This window comes from Salvelinus alpinus, chromosome 35 (genome assembly GCF_045679555.1).
Source record: "Salvelinus alpinus chromosome 35, SLU_Salpinus.1, whole genome shotgun sequence".
Lineage (NCBI taxonomy): Eukaryota > Metazoa > Chordata > Actinopteri > Salmoniformes > Salmonidae > Salvelinus > Salvelinus alpinus.
The window spans coordinates 6,687,965-6,705,752 of record NC_092120.1 but is presented as its reverse complement, the minus strand read 5'-3'; the positions used below and the strand labels follow the sequence as shown (position 1 = coordinate 6,705,752).

Sequence of the window (17,788 nt, the reverse complement as noted above, 5' to 3'; positions counted from 1 at the left end):
GTGTGGGTGGATGACTCTCTTTTCTCTCGTGCGTGTGTGTATGAATCATCTTGTGGATCCCTCTGCTTCCCTCTCCTCTGACCAGGAGGTGACCACCTGCCTGCCAGACTATTACAGGTGGACCCAGTGGCTGTTTGTCAAGCTTTTCAAGGCAGGACTGGCCTATCAGAAAGAGGTAGGTCCTTGAGTCTGAGTCTGTCCAATCCTTGTCATAGGCTGTGTCTCAATAGTCCAAAGTGGTTACCTCTCTTCATCTCCTTTCCATCTCTGCTGACGAGGAGATGACGACACTTTGGACTAATGTGATGCAGTCATGCCCCTGGTATTGTCATGGGCCGTGTGTTGAGCTCCAGGGAGGCAGGATGAAGGAGACACATCCCAGGTGGATGAGTCTCAGGCAGGCCACAGAGGCTCAGTGGCCTGGGGAACAGTCTTCAGTAACTATGGAGCCTCCTTTGGCTTTGTGAGGAAAATACATTTTGTGTAGTAGATTACAGACAATCGGAAAATCTGTGCTGTAGTGGAGAGGTCATGTAGTTTAATCAGATGCAAGGTATTTTGGCACTCGTATCAGTAGACATCTGTCTCTTTCTCTGATTCGATCAGCTCCTGTGATATTGGCTTATGTCTGTCTTTGTGTCTGTGTGTATTTGTAGTAATTGTAATCTGTGCGTGTGTGTGTGTGTGTGTGTGTGTGTGTGTGTGTGTGTGTGTTCCAGGCGGTGGTGAACTGGGACCCTGTGGACCAGACGGTGTTGGCTGATGAGCAGGTGGATGACAGCGGGCGCTCCTGGAGGTCTGGAGCTCTAGTGGAGCAGAAATGACTCAGGCAGTGGTTCATTAAGATCACCAACTACACCAAGGTAGGTGTGTGTGTCTCGTGCGCATAGAGGGTGTATTGGTGATAAGCCCGTCAAGGGTCAAAGGGCGTCCTATCACATCAATCTCACCACCTGCGCCTTTTGGCATAATCTGATTGGCTGGCTACATTAGAGGCTGTGTGAGAATGGAAGGGGGGGAGACCCCTCTGACATCAATCACTGCAGAAACCATGGCTGGCTGTGGAACAAACCTGGGCTCAAGTAGGATCTGTTTTATTTCAAATACGTTAGCTGTGATTGAGTGATCTTACCTGGCACAATGGAACCATTGGAATAGTTCCAAAAGTGAAAACTGCAAAGCCCACCCATCTGGCACGTTAGACTGGGTCAATCAAATGCTCAGAGTATTTGAAAGAAAATAAATACTACTTGAACCCAGCCCTGGCTGTGTAATCAGCAGCCTGCTGAGAGTGTCATTCCCAGGCTGGCCTCGCCGGTCCTGGCCTGGCCAGTCTGACTGATGAGAAACCTCCACGTCTCCAGCAGCAGGGTCTCATAATCACTACCAGCCACTACCAGCTACCCTCTGAGTTGAAATTACCCTCTCTGGAGATTTATTCCACCCATGGGTTAGGCGGCGCACTCACAGGCAAAGAGCGTGAACACATGCAATCACTCACACACACACACAGGCAGCTTGAACCTGTGCACATGGAGTGAGAGTAACTGAAGGTGCACTGATTCAAACCTCTCCAGATGAGGAATGGTTGGTACTGAGAGGCTCTGAGTGGAAGACTTCCAAACTTCTCTGATTGGTGGGCCAGAAGGTCAGCTTCCCTATGCTGCTAGAGCATTGATTGGTAAGAGTTGATTGATGTGTGCGTGCATGCTGGTAACATTTCCAGTTTCCCCACTTCCCCTGGGCCCTGGTAAAGACATACACTAGTCACTCATGCATTAACCAGCAGGCTTCAGCAGTATGACCATGTCACTAGGGTTGTAAAGGGTCTGAATCTTTCCATGGGAAGTTAAGCCTGGGAATTTTGCTTAAATTCATTTTTTAAAATTAGCTTAGCTTTTTTTGTGGGATACACATAAGGCAATTCTTGGTCTTGTGGCACATTCTGGTTAAACTATCCCCAATTCAGTGGAATTGCAACCCTCTGCATGAACAGTGCATTCTTCCATCACATGCACAGTGCATTCTTCCATCACATGCACAGTGCATTCTTCCATCACATGCACAGTGTATTCTTCCATCCCATGTACAGCTGATTCTCAAGATCTTGCACACTAATGAGATGCTTTTGAGCCCACACTACTACACTGTCTGAGCCAAGGACTACATGCTTTCTGGTAAGTTTTGATTACAATACTGGGTGGGGTGAATATATTTTATATGACATACATGATATTTTGTTAACTAGTAAATAATAGAGTACAGCAAATTGTGTTTAAATAATTTCTAACTTGTTAACAATTTCTGCTAGTTAGTTTTTGCTACCATGTGGGTTTTAGCTTGCTTGAGCCTGCTAACTGAGGAGTGTTTATTCACCTGTTTCCATACATGTTTCATTTTAAAACATTTATCTTACAAAGGAGTTGTTTAATCTAACTGTTTAACTATTTATCTGTACATGGAATTGTATTTGGGTTAAAAATGTAAAAAAATTGAATCTTTCCACGAAAATGCCACGGGCACTATCTGATGTGTGGAGACATTTCACTGCATCTAATGTAGAAGGAAAAGCTGTGTACATTTGCAAATACTGTGCCAAATCCTATGTGAAGAATGCAATAAAGATGCAGAATCATCTGGCTAAGTGCATAAAGTTCCCTCAGCACTCACAACAAGCAATCTCTGACAGAAGTCCCTCTACTTCTATTCGAGGTGAAAATTATGAATTATCGATAGCAACAGCTCATGGTCCTCCTGGAATTAGAAGTTTTTTTGACTCAAGGGAGGAACGTAGTCAGAGAAATGCTGATGAATGTCTTGCTCAAGCGGTGTATGCAACTGGTTCACCTCTGATGCTCACAGGCAATGTGAATTGGAAGAGATTTCTGAATGTTCTTTGCCCAGCATACAACCCTTCACCCTGGATGATGTATTTTGGGAGTGAGTGGTAAGCAGCCTGAAACTCCTGAAACCTATAGCAGTAGCCATTGCATGGATTGAGGGAGACAATGCCATCCTGTCTGATGTTCAGACACTGCTTGCAGATGTAAGAGAAGAAATACCTACTGCCCTGCCCACCACTGTTGCTAGCAGAGGAAACTGTAGTTCTGAAATACATCAAAAAGTGTGACGACTTCTGCCTGAAGCCCATACACGCTGCAGCGTACATGTTGGACCCCAAGTATGCTGTTAAGAGCATCCTGTCTGGTGCAGAGATCACAAGACCTATGGTGTCATCACTACTGTGTCTCGCCACCTTAGCCTGGATGAGGGCAAGGTTCTTGGCAGTCTGGCGAAGTACACTTCCAAGCAAGGGCTTTGGGATGGAGATGCAATATGGCAGTCGTGCCAACATATCTCATCAGCCACCTGGTCATAGGGACTTTGTGGATCTGAGGCTCTTTCCCCTGCTGCCTCCATCATCCTCCAAATCCCACCAACATCAGCCGCCTCAGAGCGCAACTGGTCCTTGTTTGGGAACACACACACCAGAGCACGCAACAGGCTGACCAATACAAGGGTTGGAAAATTGTTGGCCATCTGGGCAAATTTGAAGCTTTTTGAGCCTGACAACGAGCCATCCTCAACAAGGTTGGAAAGTGACAGTGAAGATGAGGTCTCAGAGCCTGATGTTCAAGAGGTGGACATTGAGGAGGTCCAGGGAGAAGACATGGAAGCCTGAGAGGATGACGGCAGGTAGCCTAGTGGTTAGAGCGTTGGGCCAGGTTGCTAGATCGGTTGCTAGATCGAATCCCCGAGCTGTCAAGGTAAAAATCTGTCGTTCTGCCCCTGAACAAGGCAGTTAACCCACTGTTCCTGGGCCGTTATTGTAAATAAGAATTTGTTCTTAACTGACTTGCCTAGTTAAAGGTTAAATAAAAAAACAACCAAAGCTTTAGTTTCTAGATTATCATTTTATAGATGTATGTTGAAAACGTTTTTGGGAGATGCGATGTATCATTGGAGATCATTCAATATTCCCTTTTGTTGTTCAGTGAAATCATCCCATGTGAACAGTCAACTCATTTCATGAAATTTAAATTCGTAACTAAATAGTTTTATTAATTTCAATTGGAAGAATTTAATAATTTGCAGTTATGTCTACTTATGATAAGGTAAAAGGTTTATGTTTCTGTCTCCATATGATATGGTAAATATATCCAGTGCAAAAAACATCTACATTTAAATGGTATTAATATTAATTTGTATATATTTCCATGAATTCCCATATAATCCCGTTATTTCCCATATATTCCTTTTAATTCCCACGGAAAGTTTCCACCTCTGAATATTCCCCAAAATGTGCAACCCTACCTGTCACTGCACTTTATCTCTGAGATACACACACACACACACACACACACACACACACACACACACACACACACACACACACACACACACACACACACACACACACACACACACACACACACACACACACACACACACACGATGAACACAATTAATACTTACATTGACAATAGATGTTTTCTATTTCATGCATAATCACACACACTGATGGACTCACTCATTTGAACACATCACACTGTAGTGTCATGTAAATCAACAACATGGCATTCACTTCAATTACCAGACTCACACAGGCTACACATACATTCATCATTTTACACAGGCATACGGACATACACACTCTATTAAGCTTTGCTAGATTGTTCCATAGGCATCCTCAGATACATGCATTTGTTAAGGTGATCAAATATTTCATGTATGAACGCATGTAGGAGAGATGCTCCAAAAGATGGAGATGCTCCAAAAAAAAACACACACACACTCACACTCACCCACACGGACATTGACACGGACACACAAAAAAACCTTAGCCACCCTCACTTTATTGATATAGAATTTTACAGCTTTGCTAGGTTGCCATGGAAACCCTTGGAATTGGCCCAGCCATAGGCCTACATCTCTGGTTAAACCTGAGGGTTTATGTGGCTCTAATGATGTTGTTTCTTTTCTGGAGACAAAGACACAATTTCGTTTTGTTTTTTTCTCTTCATCTCATGGTTTGAGCAGAGTACCACCTCACCTCCGTTCCCCTCAGCGGGCGTTTGTTCTTGATGACATCGCTGTGACACCTCAAGGCGGGGTGTCTCAGACACCACAGCCTACTGGCAGCCAGGCTGTACGCTCTCACTGGCATTGTTGTTAGGCTGCTTGACTGACGCAAAGACACCAGCATTTATGGCAAGACACCAATCTCTTTCTCACTCTCTCTGATTGTCTCTCTCTCCATCCATGCTTTAGAAACAGTGAAATAACATTGATACACACTGCAATTACAATCATCCTTATCGCCATTGTTAGTATTGGTTGTATTGCTGTTATTAGTGTTATTACAGTGTGTTGGGTAGAGATCTCAGAGGGTGGCTTGGTAATGGGTTGTGATAGTGGGGGAGAGGTATATCAAATTGGTGCTGTTGCCTTTTTATATTCTTCATTCAGACAGAAGAGGAACCCAGCTGGGGCTTTCTGGCCTGCTCCTTTTTGTTATGCATAGCTTCCTTTTAAAAATGTGTGTGTATGTCTCTCTCTCTCTTTCTCTCTACATCTGTATCTCCCTCTCGTTATGAAACTGTTGAGTCATGAGCGATTGCTTTGCGATAAACGCAAAAGTAGGCCGTGTGGAGGTCAGGATTTCTAAAATCCCTCTTTGACTACATAATATGAGACGAGGTAGACTGTGGTATTGTGCCAGGAGATTGATTGAGCTTTGGAAGAGCCTCTCAGGGTAAAGAGGAAAAGTCGATGATGTGCTGATCTGGGACTTGAACCCAGTGGGTGTTCCCCAAACGTACACAGTATCTTCATCTAACATTACAATATGATTTAACATCTTTAGGATATATTTAGCATCAATGTGATAAAAAAAAATAATTATGATGTATTTCTCTCTCCCAGCCCCTCCTGAACGCCCTGGCGGAGCTGCCAGAGTGGTACGGGGTCAAGGCCATGCAGGCCAACTGGATTGGAGACTGCACCGGCTGCTACTTTGACTTCCACCTCAAGGTTAGACTCACATGTCTCATCTGTTCCTTCTTGTCAGTCCATCCTGGTTTAGTTTAGACTACCTAGTCTTCCAGGTATAAACATTTGAAGGTATTCTAGGATTATCACTAGGATTAGCGCAGAGATTCTCACCTGCTACATCATTCTCATTCAGCTAGCAGCCAGTCGTCTCTCTGCAAGCAGCAATTTAATCAAACATAGTGGCTGTGTGTTTATTTCCATTGAAATATCCAATGCACTTTTAGAATGTTGAAAGAGTATTGACATTCTAAAATGGTTTTACTAAAAGCCTATTGTGAGCTCCAGTCACCCCAGTCAAAGAATTCCTTGCAGCAGACGGAGGAAATGTATTAGGTTGATGCCTTCATTCCTTATTAAAATCATAATCATATTTCTGGTAAGGGGGGGGGGGGTTGTGACTCTTTCTCACTCTCTCTCTCTGTGTGTGTGTGTGTATATGTGTGTGTGTGTGAGGTAGGTTCTCATAAATCAGTCAGATCCTGGCAGAGTGGGTAATTAAAATTAGTGCCATCGGTGGTTTTGTAGATGGGAAGCAGGAACCAGTCCCATTACATCTTTAACATTGTCAAGGGTGTTCTGTACTAAATGACTCTCAGAGTAGCTGTATTATGATTCTGTATTTTTGGTGACAATTGAATGGGATTTCTGTCAGGCGATAGCATGTTAACGCATTAGCGTTAAAACATGATCTATTGTTAAATATTACATACAAACCTCGCTACGGTGTTTTCTTTTTTCTTACCAACTAGTGTTATGTTTTGTTTTTAAACTATCCTTTACCCTGATCAACAACAAATGTAGCCAAGTTACTGTCCTGTCATGTATTTATCCATAAACTGTGTGTGTTTCTCTATCCTTTCCTCCATGCAGGTGAATGGGGAGGAGACGGGGGAGACTCTAGCAGGCTACACCTCCAGCCCAGAGGCAGTGTTTGGGGCTGCTTACCTGTCCATCCTCCCCTCCCACAGACTGCTGCATGGTACCAGCCCAGTCCGCTCAGCCCCGGAGAGAGTCCTGCAGACAGGTAGAGGTAGGAAGGAACCACTGTCCAGACCTGGTAGTCTGTGATCATTTTTTAAGTGCTGCTTTAATCCAAAGTGGCTTACAATAAATATTTAGTATATGTGGCCCATTGTAACTCTGTCAGAGCAATGGCACATTTTACTGAACAAAAATATAAACGCAACATGCAACAATTTCAAAGATTTTACTGATTTACAGTTCACATAAGGAAATCAGTCAATTGTAATACATTTATTAGGCCCTAATTTATGGATTTCACATGACTGGGAATACAGATATGCATCTGTTGGTCACAGATACCTTAAAAGAAATGGGCCTCACAATGGGCCTCTGGATAACTTCATGGTATTTCTGTCCATTTAAATTGCCTTTAATTGGGATTCCCCTGAATCGCTCTCTTTATCTATCTCTCTCTTTCTCTCGCTTTCTCTCTCTCTTTTTCTCACTCCCCCACCTCTGTCACTCTCTTTCACTGTCTATTCCCCCTCTCGCTCTCTCACACACTATTCTCTCACTCTCTCTCACTCCCCTACCTCTCTCACTCTCTTTCACTATCTATTCTCTCTGTCTCTGTCTCTCTCTCTTTCTCTTTGTGTGTGTGTCCGATAATGAGGCACCAGGGGAGAAGTGCTGACTCCTGACCTTTGACCCCCAGACTGCCTGACAAGAGGTCACAGCCCACAACCTATTTACCGGTCAGGAACTTCCCCTGGTGATCTCCAGCAAGCAGGAGTTTGAAGGTCATCTAGACACTGTCATCAGTACGTGGATGTGTGTGTGGGTTTGAACATCCACATGGCTTGCACATACAGTATGTACTCACTGTGTATTATTGGCCTCTGAGCTTTTGTTTGTCTCTCTGATTGAAATTTGATTGAAATAATAAATTATATTTATAAATCCCTTTTTACATCAGCCGATGTCACAAAGTGCTCTACAGAAACCTAGCCTAAAACGGCAAGCGATGCAGATATAGAAGCATGGTGGCTAGGAAAATGTCATGAATCGCATTCAGCTTTTCCCTGTGTCCTGTACATGTTTGTAGATGTCACTGTGCCGGTGTGTCCTTGAGCCTGCAGTGTGTCTCTGTCGTACACTGGGCGTTTGGCTGCTGTTGGAATGATGTAACTTTAACTCTCTAGAAGGAGTTCCCTGCTTGGTGCTTTGGGTGTTTTTCTCACTCCACGAGTCCACAAGGAGGGCAATACCCATGAGGAACTAGCCATATCCCAACAACCCACGGCCCCCTCTTTTTTGTAGGCCCTTGGACCAATTTCAACTCAGTCGGGGTCTCAATTTACTGTTAATAGAATAATAGAATACACAAGGTGCAATTTTGAAATTTGGTTGTGCATCAGCAGTCACTCAATTAGCCCATGTCATCAAAAAAATGTAGGTTGATAAGTTAGTCTAGCGGCCAGCTATCTAAACTTATAGGAAGCATGGTCGAATTACCGACTGCGGTGGGGCTCATTGTTTAACAGTTATCATATTAAAAACTGCAAACATTTACCTCCATTCTATTGCCAAAATGTGTAGAATTGCAGGGAATTACTGTTATAAAATGACATGCTGGTATGTGTGTGATGAATGTACTATGTGTGTGTGTCCCTGGCAGGTATCCCCGACAGGAGTGTAGAGGATGCTTCTGTGGCCAGGCCTCTGGGTCTGAGCTGGAGCCCAGTCCTGAAGAGCCAGGAGGATGGAGGACACACACTGCTCAACTCTGCTGAGGTCTGTCTGGACACACAGCAACACACACTGTCACTCTACACAACGTTACCAGTAAACCAGCTTTTTAGTCATTCTACATATTGTTTTATGGCTATTAATGGAAGACCCTTATTTATGGTTGAATGAAGTATCGGCAAATAGTTGAGTTTTGTTGAATTCATGTCTGTTTGAGCTTCTAAGCTGTCATCCTGTTCTCTCCGTCCATCCCCCTCTTCTGTGTAGTCCACAGGCCTAAGCAGGGAGGAGGCGTTTGACTCCATTACCCAGAAGGCCAGAGAGAAAAGTGGGCGGCCACCTGACCAGCACCAAGCTCAGGGATTGGCTGATTTCCCGGCAGCGGTACTGGGGCACGCCCATCCCCATGGTGCATTGTGGGTCTTGTGGTCCTGTGGCGGTCCCTGAGGAGCAACTTCCAGTCACCCTGCCCAAACTACCGTCCCTCACGGGGAAGGGGGCATCCACTCTGGAGCACGCTGATGACTGGATCAGCTGTACCTGTCCCAGGTGAGAACACACTGACACTCTGAGTGAGGTGTGAGAACACTTCAGTTGAATACCGACTGGCACTCTATTCCCTACGTAGCACACTGCTCTTGACCAGGACCCATCAGCCTGGGTCAGAATCTAATGCAACCGGTCAAATGTCCAGTTTGGAAATGAATGCTGGTACTGTCAGTTGGATTGGAAGTTCATAGCTAGTTCACAAACATAAGTGACGGAGTTCACTTTATTCCACTTATATTAAAATCAAATCATTTTTTCAAGGTTGTATATCTTTCTCAATGGTTAGTCAGCGACTTGCTCTCTTGCTCTTAGGTTCAGGCAATTATTTCTGGTGCTTTCAGTTTTCTACTCCATCAGTTCCCCCTTTTTGCCTGTACTAAAAGTCAGGATAAATGAGTCCAAGGCCAGATCAGCTTTGAGTACCGACACCCGCCCTGTGATTTCAGAGAGTATACAGAAGGAATCCCATATGGATTCTGGTCAAAAGTAGTGCACTATAAAGTGAATAAGGTGCCATTAGTGATTTAACTACTGTGTATTGAGGATATGAATACCGGCTAGTTTTTAACACACAGGGAACAGGGTTATATAATGAGTGACAGATGTCACCGTGGTTATATAAACCAGCTGAAGCCTACATGCCGAGCATGTCTATGCCCCCACCACACGCACGCACGCGCGGGACTAGGGTTATGTAATGAGTGACAGATGTCAAAGTGGTTATATAAACCAGCTGAGGCCTACATGCCGGGCATGTCTATGCCCCCACCACACACACGCACGCGCGGGACCAGGGTTATGTAATGAGTGACAGATGTCACCGTGGTTATATAAACCAGCTGAGGCCTACATGCCGGGCATGTCTATGCCCCCACCACACACAGAGACAGGCAGACAGTGACTGTCAATGAAATGTGTGAAAATGCTCCCTGCTGCTCGTTAAACAGCGGTTGCATCCCAGATGGCACACTATTTCCTATATAGTGCACTACTATTGGCCAAGGTCCACAGGGCAATCCCAGCTTCTCATGACGAAGACCCTCACCAACAGGATTTCTTCAGGAGGAGATTGCTCCTTGAAAAACATTGTAGTTCCATGATTGGACGTGGAATTGTGGTACAGTAACTAGGAAATACTGTTTCAACAGCTCAGCCAGACAGTCATACAGAGAGAGAGACGTCTGGTCTGACGGCTATATCCAGGGACGGTCTCCTCCTCCTCTTCCTTGTCTCTCCATCTCTTGTTGACGGCGTCTGAGGAAATGTGCTCTCTTAACTCAACGATCATGTCCAATTAACCGTCGGGTGGAGTGTACAGAAGGTGTTTGATGAGAGATGGTGGGGGAGATGGAGTTTTATCTGTCTGTCTCGTCCTTGAGAAGTAATTTCCTCCACCGCTGATATTGTCTCTGCTCCCTGTCTGCCTACTGCTGTGAATTGGCCCCTCTCTGTGTGTAATTAGTCCAGCTAGCTTGCTACACCGAGACAGTGTTTTTGATTCCCGTTTTGGCTTGCCTGGTGACATCACCAGGCAGTATCAGTTAATAGACCAAAAACAAAGAGATTTCCAAACCTCTCTGCCAATAACAGCTAGTTATCAGGTTACACATCCCTCCCATCAGGCCCCCTCCAATTAGGTCCCTCACTCCCATATGTCGTAGATAAATTCTCGCTTTCTTCTTTTTGAACATTTGAATGCAAAACTATTACAGTAAGGAACTAAATTGTTCTTGCTTCTGATGCCACATCTGTTTGAGAGGATTCTCCCCCAATCTGGCACACACACCCGCAATGCACTTTCAGTTTATTTTTGCTATCTGGTTGGAATTGTAGCTCTGCTACTCTCAGTCATTCCTGAAATCAGCCTATATACAGCAGGACAGGGCATAACCATAGTCATAGATAGCACATGTGTCCAACAATCACAGCCCCCCCAGGAGTCTGAAACTGTATGTCTGTCAAATTACAATAATCTGTACCCTGAATGGTCATCGGAGAGCGGGAAAACCACAGGAGAGTGGTGTGCAGCCGCATGGAATTCTTGGAATACTATAATGGCTCTTCTGTGAGGGTTTTCCATTTATTTAGCTATTTTGTCATGAAAGGCTTTTTGGTATGATGGTGCATTTTGATCTCATGAAATGGCACCTGGGTATTAACCTGCTACACCTTAGCCTTGTTGCTAAGCAACCCCTCTGCCTTATTATAGACTGGCAGGGTGTGTGTGTGTGAGAGAGATTGTTTATGAAGAGGGGTAATCTCACTTTAAGAGTAAAAGTGTGAGGGTGTGTTGATATGCTTGTGTGTGACAACTTGTGCCTGTTTGTGCCATTAAAAACGTCATACTACAGGGGACCAGGTATGGTGCTGTAGTGTTCTTCTCTAGTGTTGCTGATTGTCTTCCTGGCATGGTGATTCTGACTGGGTGGTTCTATTCTATGGAGACTCATTAAACAGTGAGACACATTCTCAGTTCCAATGTGCAAGTTGAAAGTAGGTACAAAAATAGTTGTTTTTTTGTCACTCGCCTTCGCCAGTGTCATGTGTTGCTCTCTCAGTGAGGCTGACAGATGAGCAGTGTGTACAGAGAGCTCTGTTTGGATTGGATGAAAAGCGCCTGGGTTGGCACTTCCAACAGACACACACACACACACACCAAGCTGGTGCACACACAAACCCACCCACCCACCAAGCTGGCATGTGGCTGGCCGGTTCTGTGTCCCTCTGGCAGTGCTCTTTAGTCAGGGCACAGGAGCAGGGATCTGATGGCTGTGTAGTGGTTCCAGCCTCACTGTGGCAACTCCTACGGGACATGACCTCCACAGACAGATGGTTCCAGCTCACATTAGATACACACTACACAGGCCAGTCCTCTGGACACTTTATGCTTACGAACTAAACTAACAAAAGTAATTTCACAATAGGATAATGGAGGAGATGTTTATAGTTTCTAAAATGACTGCACTCTTACCTCTTTCATGTGTCACTATGAATAAGAAACAGTGATTCAAACCAGCTAGCTACTGTAGCTACATGACAAAATATCCACCAAGACTTGAGCCGTGTCATATTCAATCATTATACTGTGTTTGACATTTGGAGTCATATCTCCCTCCAGCGCTATCGCCCTCCTGCGGGAAATTAGGTTCAAGCGCTAACTGTTATATTTGTTGCATTGTTTTAAATGCAGGTTAAATAAATGTTGTTCTGATTCTATTTGATCCCTCTCTCCTGTTGTGTCTTGTCAGGTGTAAAGGGCCGGCCAGATGGGATTCCGACACCATGGACACGTTTGTGGACTCATCCTGGTACTATTTCAGATACTGACCCCCACAACCAAGACAGTGACCTGGGATTTTCTCTTCCTCGCTCTCTCTGTTTGTCTTATCTATCTTCCTATCCCCTCCAAAATATAATCTCTACTTTTAAATCAGCCAGTACCAGGTCCTACAACATGAAAGAGGGATAGAGAGCGGGAGAGGGAGTGTTGTAGGACCTGGTACTGACTGATTTAAAAGGGAAGATTAGAGATTCTATTTTTTGGGACTGTTCCAAAATGAAAGAGAAGTAGAGACAAAAGTCACCTTCGGTAATTAGGCTAAAAAAAGTTACCTTACGTAAACAGTTTTGTAAACAACGAGAATCTAGACAAATATTACAAATGTAATATGCATTGTCCATTTAATCACTGACAAATGTTTTTTCCACTCACACATCAGCGCACCATTTTACACTTCCTCTCAAACAGTCAATTTCATACACACGCAAACAAGCACACATACCGTTAACTTGTATTCCCTGCTGATGGAGATTATAAACTCCTGGCCGTTAGCTGCTGGGGCGGTGGCGATACCCAGAGCTTTAACAAAAGAGATTAATTTCCCCAAAGGCAGGACTTGTCTTTCCTTCACTGACCTTGCTTGGTAAATCCATTTCAATTCAATCACTTTTTGACAACACCCCTTTTGATTCGAACGAAACCGTACATACATATTTGCCCATTTGTGGAAGTGCTCAGAAAGTGACGTTTTGGACCTGAATGCCCAAACAGTCAAGAGATAAAGGTGCTCAAAGTTGACCCATTGTTGTATAGTGCACAATACCAGGATACATCCAAGTCTTCATCACTGGAAAAGATAAACAGTTGAGATTGATATAATTTAAAAGCTTACAAACAGGGTTGTCAAACTATTTAATAATTTATGGATTTTTATTTATTTATATATATATATCAGTTGAAGTCGGAAGTTTACATACACCTTAGCCAAATACATTTAAACTCAGTTTTTCACAATTCCTGACATATAATTAGAGTAAAATTCCCTGTCTTAGGTCAGTTAGGATCCCCACTTTATTTTAAGACTGTGAAATGTCAGAATAATAGTAGAGAGAATGATTTATTTCAGCTTTTAGTTCTTTCATCACATTCCTAGTGGGTCAGAAGTTTACATACACTCAATTAGTATTTGGTAGCATTGCCTTTAAATTGTTTAACTTGGGTCAAAGGTTTTGGGTAGCCTTCCACAAGCTTCCCACATTAAGTTGGGTGAATTTTGGCCCATTCCTCCTGTAGGGAGCTGGTGTAACTGAGTCAGGTTTGTAGGCCTCCTTGCTCGCACACGCTTTTTCAGTTCTGCCCACAAATTTTCTATGGGATTGAGGTCAGGGCTTTGTGATGGCCACTCCAATACCTTGAATTTGTTGTCCTTAAGCCATTTTGCCACAACTTTGGAAGTATGCTTGGGGTCGTTGTCCATTTGGAAGACCCATTTGCGACCAAGCTTTAACTTCCTGACTGATGTCTTGAGAGGTTGCTTCAATATATCCACATAATTTTCCTTCCTCGTGATGACATCTATTTTGTGAAGTGCACCAGTCCCTCCTGCAGCAAAGCACCCCCACAACATGATGCTGCCACCACCGTGCTTCACGGTTGGGATGGTGTTCTTCGGCTTGCAAGCCTCCCCTTTTTTCCTCCAAACATAACGATGGTCATTATGGCCAAACAGTTCTATTTTTGTTTCATCAGACCAGAGGACATTTCTCCAAAAAGTACGATCTTTGTCCCCATGTGCAGTTGCAAACCGTAGTCTGGCTTTTTTATGGCGGTTTTGGAGCAGTGGCTTCTTCCTTGCTGAGCGGGCTTTCAGGTTATGTCGATATAGGACCCGTTTTACTGTGGATAAAGCTACTTTTGTACCTGTTTCCTCCAGCATCTTCACAAGGTCCTTTGCTGTTGTTCTGGGATTGATTTGCACTTTTCGCACCAAAGTACGTTCATCTCTAGGGGACAGAACGTGCCTCCTTCCTGAGCGGTATGACGGCTGCGTGGTCCCATGGTGTTTATACTTGCGTACTATTGTTTATACAGATGAACGTGGTACCTTCAGGCGTTTGGAAATTGCTCCCAAGGATGAACCAGACTTGTGGAGGTCTACAATTTTTTTTCTGAGCTTTTGGGAAAATTCTTTTGATTTTCCCATGATGTCATCAAAGAGGCACTAAGTTTGAAGGTAGGCCTTGAAATACATCCACAGGTACACCTCCAATTGACTCAAATGATGTCAATTAAATTAAGCTGCTAAAGCCATGACATCATTTTCTGGAATTTTCCAAGCTGTTTAAAGGCACAGTCAAGTCACGTCTGTAGCCATGAAGTGCTTTGAAAGGCTGGTCATGGCTCACATCAACACCATTATCCCAGAAACCCTATACCCACTCCAGTTTGCATACCACCCCAACAGATCCACAGATGATGCAATCTCCTTTGCACTTCACACTGCCCTTTCCCACCTGGACAAAAGGAACACCTATGTGAGAATCCTGTTCATTGACTACAGCTCAGCGTTCAACACCATAGTGCCCTCAAAGCTCATCAATAAGCTAAGGACCCTGGGATTAAACACCTCCCTCTGTAACTGGATCCTGGACTTCCTGACGGGCCGTCCCCAGGTGGTAAGGGTAGGTAACAACACATCTGCCACGCTGATCCTCAACACAGGGGCCCCTCAGTGTTGACTCCAACACCATCATTAAGTTTTCCTATGACATAACAGTGGTAGGCCTGATCAACAACAAGACAGCCTATAGGGAGGAGGTTGGAAACCTGGCCGTGGGGTGCCAGGACAACAACCTCTCCCTCAATGTGATCAAGACAAAGGAGATGATTGTGGACTACAGGAAAAAGAGGACCGAGCACGCCCCCATTCTCATCGACAGAGCTGCAGGTTGAGAGCTTCAAGTTCCTTGGTGTCCACATCACCAACACACTAACATGGTCCAAGCACACTAAGACAGTCGTGAAGAGGGCACAACAAAATCTATTCCCACTCAGGAGACTGAAAAGATTTGGCATGGGTCCTTAGATCCTCTAAAGGTTCTACAGCTGCACCATCGAGAGCATCCTGACTGGTTGCATCACTGCCTGGTATAGCAACTGCTCGGCCTCTGACCGCAAGGCACTACAGAGGGTAACGGCCCAGTACATCACTGGGGCCAAGCTTTCTGCCATCCAGGACCTCTATACCAGATGGTGTCAGAGGAAGGCCCTAAAAATTGTCAAAGACTCCAGCCACCCTAGTCATAGACTGTTCTCTCTGCTACCGCACGGCAAGCGGTACTGGAGCACCAAGTCTAGGTCCAAGAGGCTTCTAAACAGCTTCTACCCCCAAGCCATAAGACTCCTGAACACCTAATCAAATGGCTACCCAGACTATTTGCATTGCCCCCCCTCTTTTACACCGCTGCTACTCTCTGTTGTTATCATCTATGTATAGTCACTTGAATAACTATACCTACATGTACATATTACCTCAACTAACCGGTGCCCCCGCACATTGACTCTGTTCTGGTACCACCCTGTATGTAGTCTCGCTATTGTTATTTTACTGCTGCTGTTTAATTACTTGTTACTTGTATTTCTTATTCTTATCTGTATTTTTTTTAAACTGCATTGTTGGTTACGGGCTTGTAAGTAAGCATTTCACTGTTGTGTTCGGTGCATGTGACTCATAACATTTGATAATATTTTAGGCAGGTTACCTTTGCTTTCTTGTGCACAGGAACTATGGTGGTCTGCTTGAAACACATCAAAATGGATGCTGTCAAAATTGGATGGAATTCAAATGGATTTATCCTGCTGTAAAGCTGCTTTAAGAGGGTGCTGGCCTCTTCCTCTTATTTCTTAGCCGGACAGATTATGCCAGAACTGAAAAAGCAATTAAACTGTTTGAGCATTCTGTTGGCTTGCTGTGGCCTGGACTGAGGTTTTGGTAGGGTGGGGGCCACCAAGAGTTTAGTGTGTTTGTGTGTGTGTGCGTGGGTGTGCGTGTGCATGTGTTTTTGGCCTGACACCAGCACACAGGGAGGGTAGGTCATTTTCTGCCCAGTGAGTCTAACTCGTTTAGCCAGTTCAATTATTCTGAGACATCATCCACTGGCAGAGAGGACTGTGTGTACTGTGTAAGGTGACACACACACACACACAGTGTGATATAGCACTATCTAAGGAGCATTGGGAGTTTTGAGCCGAGGTACAGTGTTTTCCCAGCCAGCCAAACTTACGTCTTCATCCTCTTCCTCATTGTTTTCTGGTGACTTGGTCAGATCTACAACCAGACAGATCCTTCAGATAGGAATTATCTGAGAGGGAGGGTTACTTCACCTCTCCTCTCTGAGCTCTGATTACTCATCATCAGGATATACATTTATTTGTGTGTGTGCGCCTTCAGGAGGATGCTTCTTGACTTGTGGGATAGATGTTATTAGGCCCAGGCTGCCCCCTAGAGGATATATCTACACATACAGTTGAAGTCGGAAGTTTACATACACTTAGGTTGGAGTCATTAAAACTTGTTTTATAACCACTCCACAAATTTCTTGTTAACAAACTATAGTTTTGGCAAGTCGGTTAGGACATCTACTTTGTGCTTGACACAAGTAATTTTTCCAACAACTGTTTACAGACAGATTATTTCATTTATAATTCACTGTATCACAATTCCAGTGGGTCAGAAGTTTACATACACTAAGTTGACTGTGCCTTCAAACAGCTTGGAAAAGTCCAGAATATTATGTTATGGCTTTAGAAGCTTCTGATAGGTGAATTGACATCATTTGAGTCAATTGGAGGTGTACCTTTTACTCTGATTAAATGTCAGGAATTGTGAAAAACTGAGTTTAAATGTATTTGGCTAAGGTGTATGTAAACTTCCGACTTCAACTGTAATATCAAAGACCAGACACCTTACACAATGTAGTCATATTTACTATAACAGCTTCTATAGTTGAACTACTTGTTATATTGGTGAATTCCTTCACATTATTATTATTATTATTATTCTCTCACTATACTACAAAAAGAAGTTTAAAGAAGAACAAATCGACAGAAAACACCAAATATAAATTGGAGTGATAACAGTTTACTTCACTCAAACTAACTTGTGCCCACCTCTCTGCACCCCAGGCCTTTTGA

The 17,788-nt window shown here is 44.0% G+C and overlaps 1 pseudogene; it reads left to right on the top strand.

The window, feature by feature from the left end:
- Positions 1-17,788, top strand: part of LOC139564081 (leucine--tRNA ligase, mitochondrial-like) — a 47,909-nt pseudogene that overhangs the window by 13,472 nt on the left and 16,649 nt on the right.